At 38.7% G+C, this 18,091-nt stretch overlaps 1 protein-coding gene across 1 annotated transcript in view; it reads left to right on the top strand.

Annotated features, from left to right (window-relative positions):
* Positions 1 to 315: 315 nt before the first annotated feature.
* The window catches only part of tmod4 (tropomodulin 4 (muscle)), a 106,141-nt gene continuing 88,365 nt past the window's right edge, over positions 316 to 18,091 (top strand). The window contains exon 1 of the mRNA XM_039750733.1: positions 316 to 418. The gene's annotated coding sequence lies outside the window, so the exon portion shown is untranslated. The remainder of the gene's footprint in view (positions 419 to 18,091) is intronic.

Genomic DNA, 18,091 nt, shown 5'->3' with positions numbered 1-18,091 from the left:
TGTATTTCTTTTTTCCTTTTTCCTCCGTAATTATTTAAATTTAGAGGATATGGTTATCAGTTATTTTAATAATGTATTCAAAAAGGAAAAGGATTGAACTGAAGCACTATAATGAAGTTTTTGTGGAACGAATGTAAAAGAAACAACTTAGAGGATCTACATTTAAAGGCACGATCCCACGTTGAAGCCTGAGTGATCATTACCTAAATTCACCACTAGATGGAGCTGTTGCCTGATTGAAATTCTCCACTGAGCCGCCGAATCGCGTTGCTCTTTCCAATCGCACGCTCTCTCACTCGGGTGCGCACCTACCCCTCCGCCCCCCTCTCCAAAATACTAAAATGCTGATCTCACTAAGCAGCCTGTGCGTCCCTGCCTGTGCGCTAAGCCGAGAGACTGCCCTCCACCCAACGCAGAGGTAAGTCCTGTGCAGACTCGACTGAGTTGGAAGATTCAACTTTCAGTTTAGCGTTAATCTACATAGACCTAAACCGCAAGCCGCGCTCTTTGACGTGCGTGGTCTGAATGACCACCAAATGAGACAACTGCATAGGGCATAAGCAAAATATTTAGCGGAGATGACTTTGTTACAGGGAGACACAGTTTGGTGCAGCCTACTAGCTGCTAACTTGGCACTGTCGTCCCGAATTGGACCGCTCTGGGTAGCGATAAGAGCCTGGCTTGTTTTTTGGTTACCCAATTTAGTCAGCCTTGACTTGAGTTCCTGAAGAACACGGTTTTTTTTTTCTTTCTTTAATAGAGTACAAGTGACTGTTCGCATCTGCTGCTGTCACTGGAATAGTTACTGCTTCACGTGTTTCCAGGGGCCACTTTTGCAGAAATGTCCCACTGAAGAGAAACCCTCGTCTAGCCCGTGTTATTGTTGTTTCTTGTAAACTCCTTCTTTATGGCCGGAGGCACAAAACGTATACTCTGTCATGAACCATCACTTTGTTTGGCTTGTAATATCTCCCTGCGATTCTCGATGGTGGATGCAGTTTCATTTTGTTCGCATCTGAAGTTAAAGAATGATTGCACGCTTATCAAATGTCAATTGAAACGGTTTTTAAAAAGCCCGGTATCTTCTGGAAGGGCAGATTACTGTGAACCCAATAAGCATTTGAAACCACAGACCACAAAACGAAATTTAGCATTTTAGTTGATGATATGACAATATTAACGCCTTACGTATTGAACATGTCTGGGAACATCTGAATTTAGACTTTTGCCTTGCTGATAAGAAGAAAACTGTAAAAAGGTGAAATTTTGATCCAAGAGCATAATGTGTCATGCCATGGAGGGCTGAAAATGTCAACTCTGAAAGACATTTAAATGTAGTATTTAATTTTGTTATGATGCTCTTGTTAAGTGTACTGTTTTTTCAAGTTTATAATTAAAATGCATTCACAATTTGTTCATGTTCTTGCTGTATATCCATGTACAGTACCATTTTTAACTTATTTAAAAATGCTTTCAAATGGCGAGTACTGCATAAATGATTAGTATGTATCATGCAATAACACTATATATTCTGTATATGAAAAAATATATATAGTTTAAGTGTTAATCTAACACTGGCAGTTTTTCTGGGTATATTCAAAAATGTATTGCAGGGTAAGTTAAGTGAGCCCATCCTTGCCTTTTAGTGTATCACAAATATTTGCCAATAGTCTATGAGATGAGGCTTATGTCGATGAGATGGCTGACCATAACTAGGCCCTAAGCTTAATCACTTTTGAAAAGAGAATGTATTTGCTAAACATTTGGTCGTGGAAACACAGGAAACATTTTTATATATGCTGCTTTATTTCTCATACTGCAAATGCTTGCAAGTACTGGCCTTTTAAGGGCTGTCACAATAAAAGACAACCTGGTGTGACTCAAAGTTACCTTTCATGTAAATCCCATCAGCACACTTAGTTTCAGGATGAGTTGCTAACTAGTCTATAATTTTGCAATATAGTTTGATAATTTTATTGTATCATTATAGTTTTAAAGTATCTTTTGTATTATCTGAGCATGCATACAGCTTAAGAAGTCATTCATTTGTTTTCCTTGTTGTCAGAATGTGGCCAATCAGAACACCAGATTAGCCAGAGTGAGGTGGTGGGAGTGCATAAGCTTTATTTAGTACAGTTTAGAATAGGAGTAAAAATGTGCTGAGCGCCTGCTGTGTGTGGGAGCTGAATGCTTCTGGCTTGGCTTTGCAACTTGCCCCATAGAGTATTCTGCGGTGTTTTATCCTTCTGTAAATGTCACATGTACTTTTCGTAACGATTTTGATCATGAGAAAATGACATATCTAATGTAAGTTGACACTGGGAACTGCTTTCTATAAAGTGCTGGCTGTTCTACTGAAGCTCTTAAAAGTGCAAGTAATTTAAATCCTTACAGAATTTAATGCTTCAATCCGGCTGTGTCTCCATCTGTCTGAGATCTCCTGTTTCCTGGGCAAATCTAAATGAAACGGCCGCCTGTAATGTGTTGCTAATGGACATCTATGTTAGTTTTCTTGGTCATGTTTAATCACTTTGGTGTCTTGTTACTCTTAATTTGGAATCATTTTAATGTATATACTGTGTGCAGTGAGGAGTTATTTTATTGGACTCAAACTCCTAGTGTTGACCTCTTGAAGAATTTGCACATTTTTCAGCATCCCTGAACCAGTCTTGACCGTTTTGGTAGTGTGTTTGTTCTGTGGCACAGGGAAGTTCAATCTAATGATTTTTTCTAAAGATGAATGTGTTTACAGCAGCTTTACAGGGTCATTATTGTCATGTGGACAGAGTACAGTGAAATTCTTAAATGGATGCGCTAATCCTTATGTAACATGTCATCACTCACTAGTGCCATCACTAGAGAGTATAACAGCCTTACCTCAAAACTTCTGACCTCCCTACCTCCAGAAATCTCTGAATACAGCTTACAAACACTGTCATTAGACAGAATATTAATTTATCAGGTTTTGGAAACCTCTTGTGAAGTCACTATAACAAAAGTAAATATGCTCATTCTCACTCGAGCCTAGCAAGAATGAAGTATCTTGTGGGTGTGAGGTCATGGAAGCAGTCTATGACAGCAGTTTTGAACTCATGGAGACTAGAACAGAAGTCTAACGATGTAAAGTGGCAAGAAAAAATATGTCAACCTTTTGGAATTACCTGCCTTTCTTTGTTAACTGGTCATAAAATGTGATATGATCTTCATCTAAGTCACAAATGTAGACAAACTCAGTATACTTAAGCAAATAACACACAAACACTATCATCTTTAATGTCCATATTGAACAAACCCATCAAACATTCACTGTGTGCTGTTGAATGTATGTGATCCCCTGCATTTAAATAACTGGGCTAACTTCCTTCCAGCCTCTAACGGATCGGACCTGCATAACAGTCATGAGGAATTTAGATCATTCTTCCTGAGAGAACTCTGTCAAGTCCGCCATATTCTTAGGATATCTTGTGTGAACAGCTTTCTTGAGGTCATTCCACAGCATCTCTATGGGCTGGGCTCTGACTAGGACACTCCAAAAAGTGTATTTTCTGTTTTTATTTTAAGAAATTCTGTAGTAGATTTACTTCAATGTTTAGGGTTGTTGTCCTGCTGCATCTCTCAAATTCTGCTAAACCGCAGCACGGCGGACAGCCACTCTGACATTATCTTGTAAGATACCCATATAAATTAGGAAATTCATTTGCTGTTTGATGATGGCAAGTTCTCCAGGCCCAAGACATCAAAGCAGCCCCAAATCATGATGCTCCCTCAAGCATACTTGGCCATTGGGATGTTTTCATAGTTGGATGTGGATTTATTTACTGCTGCATGTTCTTCCCAAACAGTTGAATCTTAGCTTCATCAGTCCATAAACCATGTTCCCAGTAGTGTTGTTGGAGTGGCAATGTGATCTTTGGCAAAGTTCAGGTATGAAGAGATATGATATATATAATGTACATCTTGCCTGAAGAAGGAGCTGAAGTTGCCTCAAAAACTTGCATATTGTAATCTTTGTAGTTAGCCAATAAAAGTCAAGTGTCATTTTGTTTGACTTACTACATTCATAATAGCTAACAAGGTACAACACCCTAGTACTACTGCTAAAATCAGTAATTTTTATAAAAAATGATTCACCTATTTGTACATATACCACCATATTGTAGAACAATTATATACATCACTAAAGGATAAATGACTTTTTGCAAAATCTGATTTTGTTATACTTTCTACTTGTTGTGACACATAACTTACAATTGCTGCGCAAAACTTCACAAAACAGGCTCTTGCTACTCAGATGTGGTGTGGCTCCAGATATAGCATGGATCTTGAACAAAATGCATTCTCTGTGTAACTATGACTAGAGGACCTGTGACCTTAAAAAAAATCTCTGACTCTGCCAGCATGGCGTGTGGCACAGATGTACCTCAGATCTGTGACATGAATGGCTTGAGTTACTGCTTGCTGCATGGTGTTGGGTTGAGAAAGTCCCCAACATATCAGTGGTGAGCCTGTTTTAACTAAAAGCTATGCACATATTTTATGTTCCCCAAATATATAGGTCTAGACCATAATCATAATAGCAAGCCAAAATTAGTAAAGCATTGTCAAGCTGAATAGCACTACTTGGTGGTGAGCCTGGGACTACTGCCTCGACTGATTTCAAGTGTCTCGTCATGCAGTGATTTGGAGTGAAGTAGAAAGAATGTTCACATAGCTTGGAAATGATCATTTGATAACTTTATCATCCACTGCCTGTTTTATGAACTTGCTTTGTACATGACATGGTCATGGAGCACCAGGGTGTATCCTAGTAGCTAAGATTCAAACCAGGAGCCGACCCCAGATAGACACCAGTAATACACACATGTCTACAGTGAATCATTCCTGGCCAGTTTTATCATGCCTCTGTTCAGATGTTGTGCTTTAATTGCTAAAATGATTGTACAATTTCATTGTTGTTGTATTATTTGAAATGCATAGCATGTCCCTGCATCTTCATAGAAGATTAAGGAAAATATGCTTATGCATTCATTATTTTTAGCTCACTTTTTGCATTCCTTTCCTCTCTGCAATTGTTTGAAAACCAGAAGTCACCATCCATGGAGCATTTGTCAGTCACAGGACAAGACGCACCACACATACTCATGTGTAGCTCATGTTGAGATCACAGGCATTAATCAACTTAACAGAATCTCTTTGGGATGAGGGTGCAAACCATAGCAGCGCTGCCAAAGAAAATCCACAAGATTAACTTCACACAGACAACAACCAGGCTGGGGATCAAGGCCATGATTCTGGAGCTTTAAGAAAGTAGTGAGCGTACTTCAAGCAAGTTCAGTGTACATTAATTTTATAGTTTGCTGCATTATATTTACACATCACATACTTTGACAGGGCCCTCTTTCACATCCATTCATCTATTTTTATAGCTACCTATCCAGAACCAAAGCTTAATCTCATATTCACAAATGCCAGTCTGTCATATGGCACAAAAGCACAGCCACACACATTTATGGAATTTATACTGACCAGCTGCCTCCCAGTATATCTTTGGACTGAGGGAGAAAGTCAGATTTCTGTAAGGATATGCATACTGACATCGAAACAAAATTCTAAAAATGCCCAGATAAAACATGAAGTGGTTAAGAGTTTCTACCTGCCAATTAGTTTAAGAACAAACAGAAGGTTTTGACAGTAATAGGTCTTTCAAGAAAGTATTATCTGTCCCTATTTAAATGACCTCAATAAAATATCATTATGTTGATATTTGATGATTCCCAAATGGACAGAACAATGAGGGTCCATCTGTAATGATTCTGTTGTCCTCAGCAAACTTAACCAGACATTAGTTACAATTGTACCCTAATGAATTGTTTTCTTCCTAAGCACATTTCCACTTATAAACTTACTGTGCAATAATTACAAATGTAGTATTAAGAATTAAGGAAAATGCCAGCATAAACAAAAAGCATAAAGTTGGAAATCATCAGACAGTTGGTATAAATATATACACTACGTGAGGTACTCGCCGTTGCCCATGTGAGAAAGTGGAAAGGTAAAAAGTTATTACAAATTTTACATTAAAAACTTAAATACCCAATTGTTAGCAGTGGAAAAGTGTCTTTATATACAGTGTTCTTGGTTTTTCTTTTTAGCGCTAAGGACCTCAAAATACAATAAATAACTCGGAGACAATATGGATCCACCATGGCAGTTTGAATCCATGATTAAATAGAGGCTAAGAAAAAATTTTAATGTAGTGGAGAGGGGTTAAACCCAGATTTTTTGGTTCAAAGAAAAGCTTGTTTACCGTCATATAATGCATGGTGCTGTTACTATGTCAGTGGGTAACACTTTAGTATTTCACACACCCCCACTATTCTAAAAATGTAACTTTGCTTACTTTCTTTTTTATTTCACAAGTTCTCTGTAATTTTAAAGTGGGAAGCAAGTATTGTATTTAAAGTAAATATGATGGATGATCCCAATGCGTTACGAGATATGAGTTAGTTATGAGATTTATGACCATTCTCTCTGACCCCAAGCTATCTTTTAAATTTTCTGTGTGACTCAGTTCACCTTGCATGTATGTGTTAAGATATGGGATTAAACCCACAGTGCCACTGGGAAACTGACAATGACCTGGCCAAGATTTGAATGCGGGTCCTTAGACTGTTCTGTCAGAGCCTTTAAGTACTGTGCCACCCAGCATCATTCATTATTTATCAATTTCCTGATTCTGCAACAATCTGTCTTCAAATTAGCTGAAGTCTATCCCGGTATTATCAGGCACAAGACAGGACCCCAGATTATTAATGGCCAATCTGACTGAATCTTGTGTCTTTAGATATCACCCTGGGAACTCCTTGGTATCAAAAGGAAACCTTACCAGAGCCTGTTGTGACACCTGCTGTCTCTCCATAATGATTTGTCGGTTTGAGTAATGGCGGATTGGACAGGTGGTTGTGTCCCATTTGAATAGCAGCACATTCTGCTGGAATTTGTCCTGGAGTCCTTGGTCTGAAAAAATAATCCAGCAGGTGATAAGGGCAAAGGTTATCTGTCTGTCATTGTTTATGTTGTCCTGGAGTGGTGACAGTAATTGGTGGGAGGTGCATGAAAGCATGTAGGCCTTCCTCACTGAGCAAGTGAGCTGCCAAATGTCATTTCTTTTGGCAGCTGTGGGAGATGCTGCTTAGTTGCCCTTCAGCTCATATGAAGGTCTGTTATGTTAATTCTAGATTTCTCCTTTTTATCCTCCTCCTGCCAGGGAATTTGTGAGGCCCACTGTTCTGTGCCTCACCCTTAGCTTTAAACAATGCCCATTACATGAATGCACAGACACTTCTGTTCCGCTTGTCGGCTGCAAGGCATGCACAGTGCCAGAGGCAATAATTGGCAGCCTGCTGGAATTTAATTCCAAAGTCGGTGGCTTTATTTATTTCTAAGTTTATTCTTCTTTTATTGTGGTGTAGGGCCATAGGGAGCTAGAACTCGTTCATCCATTACGAGTTACATGGAGTGCCATTCCGTTATAAACCCAGAACGAGCAATTTAGGGATAATAAAAGAGACACTGCTGTGGGATGTGTGGGGAATGCAAATGGACCCAGGACAATATGCAGACTCCACATGGATAGTGACTAGGCTTGAAACTGAGCCCAAGTCTGTGAGACTGTGAGGTAGCACAGCCACTCTTATTTATTTTAATATCTTCACCTAGCTTGTGTTATTTTTTTCCTACACTGCATCAGGTGCCACGAAATGCTAAGTTACAGTACATCAGACAGACTTGGCCAGCTGCAGAAAGCAATGTCTGAATGAAATTCTGACCATGCTTATCATTAGGAGACACTATTGAACCATCTCCAAACCCAAAATGTCACCAAGTGGGCCAAAATCTTAAAAACAAGAAAAAGTTTATTTACTGCACATGGTGAATTTAGTGTAAAAGGGAGAAGAAGGTAACTGGACATCAAAAGGTACAAATTATCCAAATAAACAAAGCACTGTGGGTACTTTAGGTCTTCTTGCATGTGTTACCCGCTGGCTTTTTTTCCTTTCCTCTGGCTCCTCTTAGCACTGCACCTTCCCATTTTCTGAGTCCTGGGTTTATGTACCATCCCAGGCACTGTCTGTGTGAAATCATATTCACACTGCACCTACATGGGATTGTCAATGCACACTTTAGTTTTTATTTCACATACCAAAGACATTTGTGTTATGTTTAAGGTACTACTCTCCTGTGCAAGGTTGGTTTCTTCTTTGTGCCTGATGCTGCTTTGATAAGTTCCAGCCCTCATGACCCAGAACTAGATTAAGCAGGTTTAATAAAGGATGGATGGAAACTATTATAACAAAGATATTGTCAATGAGAAGTCTCTGTGCTGTCTTTACAAACTTCAGGTCAAGTATTTCAGTGAAAATGTATGAAAACGTTTAGCATTTCTGAGCAAGATTGGTTCCAGCTCCCTGTGAATCTAACCTGAAATGAGTGAATTTCATTCACTGTACTTCATTTTCATTTTACAGATCCGTTCAGATAAGTGGAGTTTAATGCAGTTGTATATTGCAAGTAAATCTCCTGTCCCTGTGTTTTAGGGGTCCTATAAAAAGTGTTAACATTTTATTTTCTCACTAGCAAAATACCAGCGCTTCGCAGCGGCGAAGTACTACCTTAAAATTTTTATTAAGTAGAAAAGTAAACCTTTTTTAAACTGAGGGAAAATATACCAATAATTATTTGCTAAGGATCTCTTTCTATACCATGTTGTCAGTTCGGCCCTCCGGTTGTAATATGATCAATCTGTGCGCTGAGCTTACTCTTGAGCATGCAACGTACCGTTGGCCATGTGAAAAGCAATCTTGCCTCAAATCAATGCCAACCTTTTGTAGGGTCTGTCCCTGAGACTTACTAATTGTCATTGCAAAACAGAGCCTTACTGGAATTTGGAGGTGTTTGAATTGAAATGGGAGATCAGAGAGTATAATGGGGATGCGAGGAATAAAAACTCTCTCCCCTGAGCCACTGCCAGTAAAAATAGTTACTTCAATTAGGTTGTTTTGCAGACACGTGACCTGAAGTCTCGTGCTGTTACAAAGTTTCGGTGGCTGTAAATTTCTCAGTAACATTATTGGTGCCCCAACCTTCAAAATTAGATTATGCTCAGGAGTGCCTGGAGGAATCAGAGTGTGGAGAAACTCTACTGGGTAGTGTACCGCGTCTTCCACTTCTACAACTGAATCCACAGACTGATATGTTTTCGGTTGTAAAGGTAGTTCTTGAAGTAAAATGTGCACCAGAAAATGTACCACGACGTCTGACACGCCTCCTTTTTACTGTTTTCTCACAGCTTAGATTGCTGCTGTCATAATCGGTTTGAGTTTCATGGTTTGTTTCAATTACATTAGTATTTGCAGGACTTATTGTGTTGAAGTGACATTCGGCATCTGTCAAGCGTTTTAAGCATACAACCGGTTTCATCGATAACTTCACATCCAGCTTTTTAGAGTTTAAACATTCATAAACATCAAAGTGTCCACTACTCAGATCGTCACCTGTGAATCTAAGATGTTTAAGAGGCATTGGCGGTTGTCAAAAGGTGTAAAATATTTGGCCATTTTGATACACTTGAAAGCGACAACCGAACAATTTAGCGGCAGCCATAAACTCACATGCAGAACCGTAGGTGAAGGGCTTAAGCATTTCACTCTTATAGTGCTCCTGTGTAGTATAATTATCTCCTGTACCGTCATATGACACAATGTTCCTCTGGATGTCAAGAGTGAGCCAGGTATGGCCGTGCAATATGTAACACAGAGAATGGAAAAGGCAGGCGCCATCTCCGGGCTTTGAAAAAACTCGGTAAGTGACAGTTCTTTGATCGATGGTGATCACCTCGATATATATGTTAATGGGGGTACAGTTGGAACGATAAAGGAAATGGGTACCTGAGCAATGTAAAGTAAGTCTAAAATACCTAAACAATAACTATAATCGTAATAAATGAACAATAAAACAGCGGAGAAGCCGTGGATTAAATAAAAAGGCTGCAGTTATCAGCAGGGAGACATGAATACCGTGGCGAAGCAAGGAAGGGAATGAAGAGACCGGAGCGACGGATGGCCTTATATAGGCAGGCAGCCAACTACGTGGGAGGCGTGGGGATGGGGGACCCAATGCCGCCTCACACGGTGACCGAGCTACAGGCTATGGATGTATATATGTACGTAAGTAGGATTCAGTTAGCGTTGGGAACCCGTGTACCATATTTCTTGAAGATAGGACCATAAGTAACAAAGACCGTTGGAAAGTTCAATATGGCGGCCAACAGTGGCGTCATACCACCGACATAAGTACGTACATCGGTTTCGGTTAGCGCAGTGAAGCCGCCTACCAAATTTCGTGAAGATGGGGCCATAAATAAGAAAGTTTAACATGGCGGACGTTGTCGACCGTTATGACCATTACACGTAGAATTTCGAAATGAAACCTTAACTTTTTAAAGTAAGCTGTAAGGAATGAGCCTGCCAAATTTCAGCCTTCTACCTACACGGGAAGTTGGAGAATTAGTGATGAGTGTGTCAGTGAGGGCTTTGCCTTTTATTAGTATAGATAATATGAAATCATATTTGGTATCACTTTAGATTAGATGTCCCTAATTATTCTGTACTTACCATGTAATTTACCTGTATTATTATAGAGTAACTAGACATGGTTAACTTGTCCTTACTGTGTAATACAGTGTAATGCTAAAATGAAGTACTCAATTGTAATTATTATTCCACAGTTTTTATAAGTATGTATGTATATAAATTGTGGAATAACAATTACAACTGAGTACTTCATCCTAGCATTACACTGTATTACACAGTATGTACAAGGTAATAACACCTTGTTATTTTGTAATTATACATGTATTACATGGTAAGTACAGCATATTTCGGACACCTAATCTAAAGTGATACCTCATATTTTATTTTAAATGGGGGATTTTACCATTGGTCAACAAAAAATCTTTGCAGGTTTCGTGATGAGGTGGGATTGTCCAGTTTGGATGTTTCCACATTCAGCCAGCCACACAATCAGGACAGAGTGTACTGAATAAATCGACACAAATGTGTAGTTTTCCATAAGTGTGAAACAGATAAGAGACAAAAACTTGTAAACACACACATTATGGGGTGCCATTTTGATGTGTTTTTGTCATCTATCATGCCAGTGTTGCGTTAGTGGTTTTATCATTTCACTAGAAGGAAAAGGCACTCTGGTATATTGCAGTTTTACTGTAACACAAGCGTAAACAGATGGATTAATTTGCATAAAGAAACTCATCTTGTATTTAGAGGGTTCACCATGATGAACCAATAGACCCTAATTGAGTTGTGTGCTAGTGAGATGTGTACATTAAAAGGCTATTTTATTGCCATATGCATCTCTCATTACTATAGTCTTGTTTAGTCAAGCTAAATAAATAAAATTAAACTTTTATTTGTTTTATTATTATTAGTGTTGGATCCCTGGCAGATCTTTAATCATGATGGTATCAATATACAGTACGCTGTTACAGCTACATCATAATTTAAAGCCTTTTTAAACATCTAACATTTTTTAGAGCTGACTAAAACTGTGAAGGACTCATATTACTTTAAAAACTGATGTACTGTATATCTTGGTGACAAAGACATCCATTTGAATAAGTTGCATTCCAAATGCATTATTACCACAGAATTAGTAATTATTACTCATGATATTGTAATTGTGATAATTAGTTTCAATTAATAGCAGTACAATGATAAATGGATTTTGTGTTGCCAACTGTGCATGCTGCATTCTGTAAACACACAGCACAGTAGAACCATTGCAGTTTTCAAGAGAATCACTCAAAACATTGTTAATGTGAAAGTGCTAAATGCTGAATTTGTTAAAAAATTCAACATTTTGTGTTTTTAACAATATTGTTTCTTGTTTATTGTTTACAATAAAAATATAGAACACATTAAAATATGAGTCCCAGTTTTTGAAAATGCAGAAAATATTGTAAATTACTGATATTCAAGTAATGAATAAATAACATTTAAGTTTAGCAAAAATGTATTCTCTTTTCTTTCTCTAAATGATTGTTATTCAGAGAACAAGCCATCATGACTGCTCACCATTCAAAAATGTACCATGTGAGAAAATGTTATTCATCGGTATGCTAAATGGTATGGGGTTCTCCTGCATTACGAGCATACATACTGCATATGTTTGTAAAATCAAAGCACAATAAAATCTTACATGTAAGATTAATAAATTATTGTAAAGACAACCTGATTGCTTTGTAAAAGCATTAAATGTGACAATATTAATATGTAGCCCTAAGTACCAGAAGTATTTAGATGGTAACTTATGTTACATGGTGGTGCCATTGTGTCCTTTATACAATGAATTAGAACATGGGGTTTGAAAGTAGCCACTGCAGCCTTGCCGAGGTTTGCGTTCTTAAAAAAGTAAAAATAAAAAAGAACATTTTTTAAGAATGTCTTTAAATTTTCTCACATAGATTTTAGTACTGTGTAACTCAATGTGTTCTTCAATTGGTGCGTTATAGTAGTCTTATATCAAAATAGATATTGACCAGAGCTGAGCATTTCCAACCTAATACACAAGGGAACAGACAGACACAGGCACACAAACTGGACAAGTGGCCTTTGAATAAACATATTGCCTGGGCCCACATCCCTGGGCTCCACTTCACTTAAGTTCCTCCACTTCACGTTGCTCTTGTCTCGCCCATCCCCTCTTATTCTCCTGAATTGTTCTTGTTCTTGAACTCAAAGTCTCTCCCCACCCTCTCTTTGACCACCTCTTTGAGTCAATCCATGTCAAAAGCAAGCCATTCCGGAAACCACACGTCAAGAACAAGGAATGTTTGTGTAAAAGAACATCTTAACAGGTGAGTGCCGTCTTACTCACCTTCTCCACCGACTAACAAGATGTTTGCACAATGCGTGTGTGTCTGTGTGTCTTTCTCACTAAGGTTCATAACTATATTGAATAAATTGTTTACTGAAACTATTTTTGTAACAGTCGTAAACATGGTCAGTCTAATGTAGAAGAGTATAAAATGAGAAATAAAGGCTAAAGTTAACAATTATTAATTACAAAATAAAAATATCTAACATTTTAGTATTTACTAATACTAATTCATAGTGTAAAGCTTTTTTGTTCCCGACAGAGTTGTTAATGTTCAGGAACTTTCCTTAAAAAATAAATAGATGGAAACGGAGAACCAAAATGCATACTCATTATTCACATTAAGTTTGAGTTATATTGTTCTTTGTTTTACTAGAAATTCCAAGTAACATGTAAATACTTCTTTTGATCTGGACTAATATGTAAAAGTAAAAAGTAAAAGTATGAACATTTTAGGTTTTTGATTTTTTTATTCCATATCAAACAAAATTACTGGTCTTATATTAGAGAAATAATTCATTAAAATACATTTGTTTTATATTAAAAAAAATTAAAACATGCACCAACACAAAAACTATTAGAAATCACTTTTCAAAATCAAAAAATGTACAGTATTATTAGGGATGAGGGATCGAAGATGTATCACCCTTTAGATGTTTGTGCCTAATAAGAGTAAGAACAATTTAAGACCAAAAAAATTATAGTATTTCAAAACATTATCTTCCTAGAAAGGGTATGCCAAAAAAAAAAAAGGTTGAGAACCTCTGGCCTAGGGATATCCCACAACAGTTGATCACATATGTCTGCTGTAGGTAAACATTCACTTTAATTAAAAGGTCTACTATAATCCATAATCATACTAGGTGACTACTATTAGTAGTAACTACACTATTAAAAAGTATATGTGTCAGAGTTGTTCTTCAGAGTGATGCCATAAGGAAACCATTTTGGCTCCTAAAAGACCCATCCACATGAAGGTTCCAGAAAAATCACTTTATTAATATCTGTAACAGGCTCCATACAGTGAATATCCATGACTAGATGGTAACATGTTTGTGAAATACCTTCTTCCTCTTCTTTCGGCTGCTCCCATTAGGGGTTGCCACAGCGGATCATCTTCTTCCATATCTTTCTGTCCACTGCATCTTGTTCTGTTACACCCATCACCTGCATGTCCTCTCTCACCAATCCATAAACCTTCCCTTCGGCCTTCCTCTTTTTCTCTGTCATGTCATGTCCAAACCAGCGCAATCTCGCCTCTCTGACTTTGTCTCCCAACCATCCAACTTGGGCCGACCCTCTAATCTACTCATTTCTAATCCTATCCATCCTTGTCACACCCAATTCAAATCTTAGCATCTTTAACTCTGTTACCTCCAGCTCTGTCTCCTGCTTTCTGGTCAGTGCCAACGTCTCCAACCCATATAACATAGCTGGTCTCACTACCGTCCTGTAGAACTTCCCTTTCATTCTTGCGGATATCCGTCTGTCAAAAATCACTCTTGACACTCTTTTCCACCCATTCCACCCTGCCTGCACTCTCTTTTTCACCTCTCTTCCACAATCCCCATTACTCTGTACTGTTAATCCCAAGTATTTAAACTCATCCACCTTCGCCAACTCAACTCCTTGCATCCTCACCATTCCACTGACCTCCCTGTCATTTACACACATGTATTCTGTCTTGTTGGCTACTGACCTTCATTCCTCTCCTCTCTAGAGCATATCTCCTTCTGTCCAGGGTCTCATCATCCTGCTCCCTACTATCGCTACAGATCACAATGTCATCAGCAAACATCATAGTCCATGGGGACTTCTGTCTAATCTTGTCTGTCAACCTGTCCATCACCATTGCAAATAAGAAAGGGCTCTGAGCCAATCCCTGATGTAATCCCACCTCCACCTTGAATGCATCCGTCTCTCCTACTGCAGACCTCACCATGGTCACACTTCTCTCATACATATCCTGTAGAACTCTTACATACTTCTCTGCCACTCCTGACTTCCTCATACAATACCACAACTCCTCTCGAGGCACCTTGCTTCCCCAGTTCCACAAAGACACAATGCAACTCCTTCTGGCCTTCTCTAAACTTCTCCATCAACACCCCAGAGCAAACATCGCATCTGTGATGCTCTTTCTTGGCATGAAACCATACTGCTGCTCGCTAATCATCACCTCACTTCTTAACCTAGCTTACCCTACTCTCTCCCATAATTATATGCTGTGGCTCATCAATTTTATCCCCCTGTAGTTACTACAGTCCTGCACATCCCCCTTATTCTTAAATATTGGCACCAGTATTCTTCTTCTCCACTCCTCAGGCATCCTCTCACTTTCCAAGATTCCATTAAACAATCTGGTTAAAAACGCCACTGCCATCTCTCCTAAACACTTCCATGCTTCCACAGGTATGTCATCAGGACCAACAGCTTTTCCATTCTTCATCTTCTTCATAGCTGTCCTTACTTCCTCCTTGTTAATCCGTTGCACTTCCTGATTCACTATCTCCACATCATCTAACCTCTTCTCTCTCTTGTTCTCTTCATTCATCAGCCTCTCAAAGTACTCTTTCCATCTGCTCAACACAGTACGTTTTCATCTTTATCCTTTATTGCCCTAACCTGCTGCACATCTTTCCCAGCTCGGTCCCTCTATCTAGCCAATCGGTACAGGTCCTTTTCTCCCTCCAATCACCACTTTCTGTCCCTTGGGTACACTGTTCATCACTTCATCCAACTCACTCCAAAAATCTTTTTTCTCATCCATTGCACACCCAACTTGTGGGGCATATGCACTTACAACATTCATCATCACACCTCCAATTTCCAGCTTCACAATCATTACTCTGTCTGACACTCTTTTCACCTCCAAAACGTTCTTGACATACTGTTCCTTCAGAATAACCCCTACTCCATTTCTCCTCCTATCCACATCATGATAGAACAATTTGAATCCACCTCAGATCCACCTGGTCTTACTTCCCTTCCATTTAGTCTGTTGCACGCACAATATATCAACCTTCCTTCTCTCCATCATATCTGCTACCTCTCTCCCCTTACCAGTCATACTGGCAACATTCAAAGTTCCTACCCTCAGTTCCACTCTCTTTACCTGCCTCCAAACAAGTCTCCCCCCTCTCCTTCTCCTTCTGCTTCTTCTTTGGCCAACAGCAGCCCAATTTCTGCCAGCACCCAGTTGGCTAACAGTACTGGTGACGGTTGTTGTTGTTAACCCGGGGCTCGACCGATCCGGTATGGAAATTTGTATTGTTGTCCGCATATTGATTTGGCAAAATTTTACACCGGAAGCCCTTCCTGACGTAACCCTCCCCATTTATCTGGGCTTGGGACCAGAACAAAGAAACACACTGGTTTGTGCATCCCCTGTGGTAGGGAAATACCTATGGCTCATGATTTTAAAAGGACTCTTGCTACATACATCCAATAACACAGGATAACTCCAGGCTTTCTTAATCTGTTAGTGTCCTGCACCCTTACTAATACATTAAAGATTTCAGGTTTTTTTTCTACATATTACACAGTTTTGTCAAGCTCAAAGAACCAACTGCAATTGCAAAGGACCCATCCCAGCAACCATCAGGCAATGGCTTGATGAAGAAACATAAACCCAGTTAAGAACCATAAAATGCCATTAAAAAACCATTGTTTTAAGTGTGTACAAATCCAAGATCATGCCCTATTCCCAGGATTGGGTTTAAGTTAAATGGGGCCCTGACTAGAAGGTATAACGTTTTGGGGACTGTGGCTTTAAAATGTTTGGTTTACCCCAGTACTGGAATACCCATACAGCATCAGAAAAGGAACATCACTGTGTAAATACTTTTCAAGTTCACTTAATGCTTACACAATATTTTCACATTATCAGACAGTCAACTGTTACTCACACTATGTAAGATATAGCAACAGCATATTTATATACTGTATAGGCACAAGCTATATACAGTGTTTAGATTAGACTTAAAGTCACAAGATATATGCTCAACTGATCTCTAAGACAGCCTGTCCGATCAAAGCTCGAGGGTCTGGTCCAGTCATGCAGTTGCTTTCCAGGTGTTGAGGAAAATGCATAGGCCGAGTTTAATGGGGCCTGAACAAAATGACAGGTGCACTATGTAGCTAACGTAAAGCTGCAATAAAGGTTAGTTTTTTTTTCCTCAACTTCTTTTTAAGGCTACAGCTAATGTAAATATGTTAGTCAACGAATATGATCATTCAACGATACCTAGCCTTAAAACACAGAAACATTCTATTGAACAATATTACAGATTCATATTTAGCTTGAGAGAAGTCACTTTAGCTTGTTTATTTTGTATACAGTATTTTCCACTTTTACATGTCTCATTCTCAAGTAGCAATTCAAATGACCACAAAGTCACACACCGGTTTCTACATGCCCACATCGTGAATGTGCTGCCTGTCCAAATGGCCGCACAGCTGTCTAAGCTGACCTCTGTGAAACTTCACACACACTACCATGACAAAATATATAATAAACAAAAATGTCTCAATGATGAAGTTAATCAAGAATTAAATTACAATTTACTATCATTCCACCTACTTTCTAACTCATAGTTTTAACCTATTTATGTTAGGGAGATTTAGGGTATATTGTAACTTTCTATTATGAACAATTTATGATATGTGACTTGCATTATGATGGAGGGATACGATATAGTAGTATGGTTGTGACTCTAAAAAATGTAGATTTTTTTATTGTTTGACTGTCCCCCAAAACTCCCACCGCCAGATGTGTCAAACGGTGTCAAACTCCACCAATGAAAAAAAATGTGCTGTTTACATGGGCACTATAATAAACCACTATGCTCAGGCATGCTTTAAAACTTCATCTCCACCATAATTCAGTTATGGTTGCATAAAGCTCCACTTCCTTCATATCCATTTCAAGTTCCGTCCATAGTTTTGAATAAAGGCAACACAAAATCGGTAAAATAGCTGCAGATGGGAGGATGTATCTCTTACCATGGATGTTCACTTTGAAAACCATCTTTGCACAGTTTTAGTCGGAGCCTATCTTGACAGATAAAACGTGATGACGTCCGTTATCTGAATTTGCTTTCCATAGACTGTCTGATGTGAACTGTGTTAACATAAA

The sequence above is a fragment of the Polypterus senegalus genome, chromosome 1 (assembly GCF_016835505.1).
Source record: "Polypterus senegalus isolate Bchr_013 chromosome 1, ASM1683550v1, whole genome shotgun sequence".
NCBI classification, from domain to species: domain Eukaryota; kingdom Metazoa; phylum Chordata; class Cladistia; order Polypteriformes; family Polypteridae; genus Polypterus; species Polypterus senegalus.
This window is presented reverse-complemented; position numbering and strand designations above follow the sequence as displayed.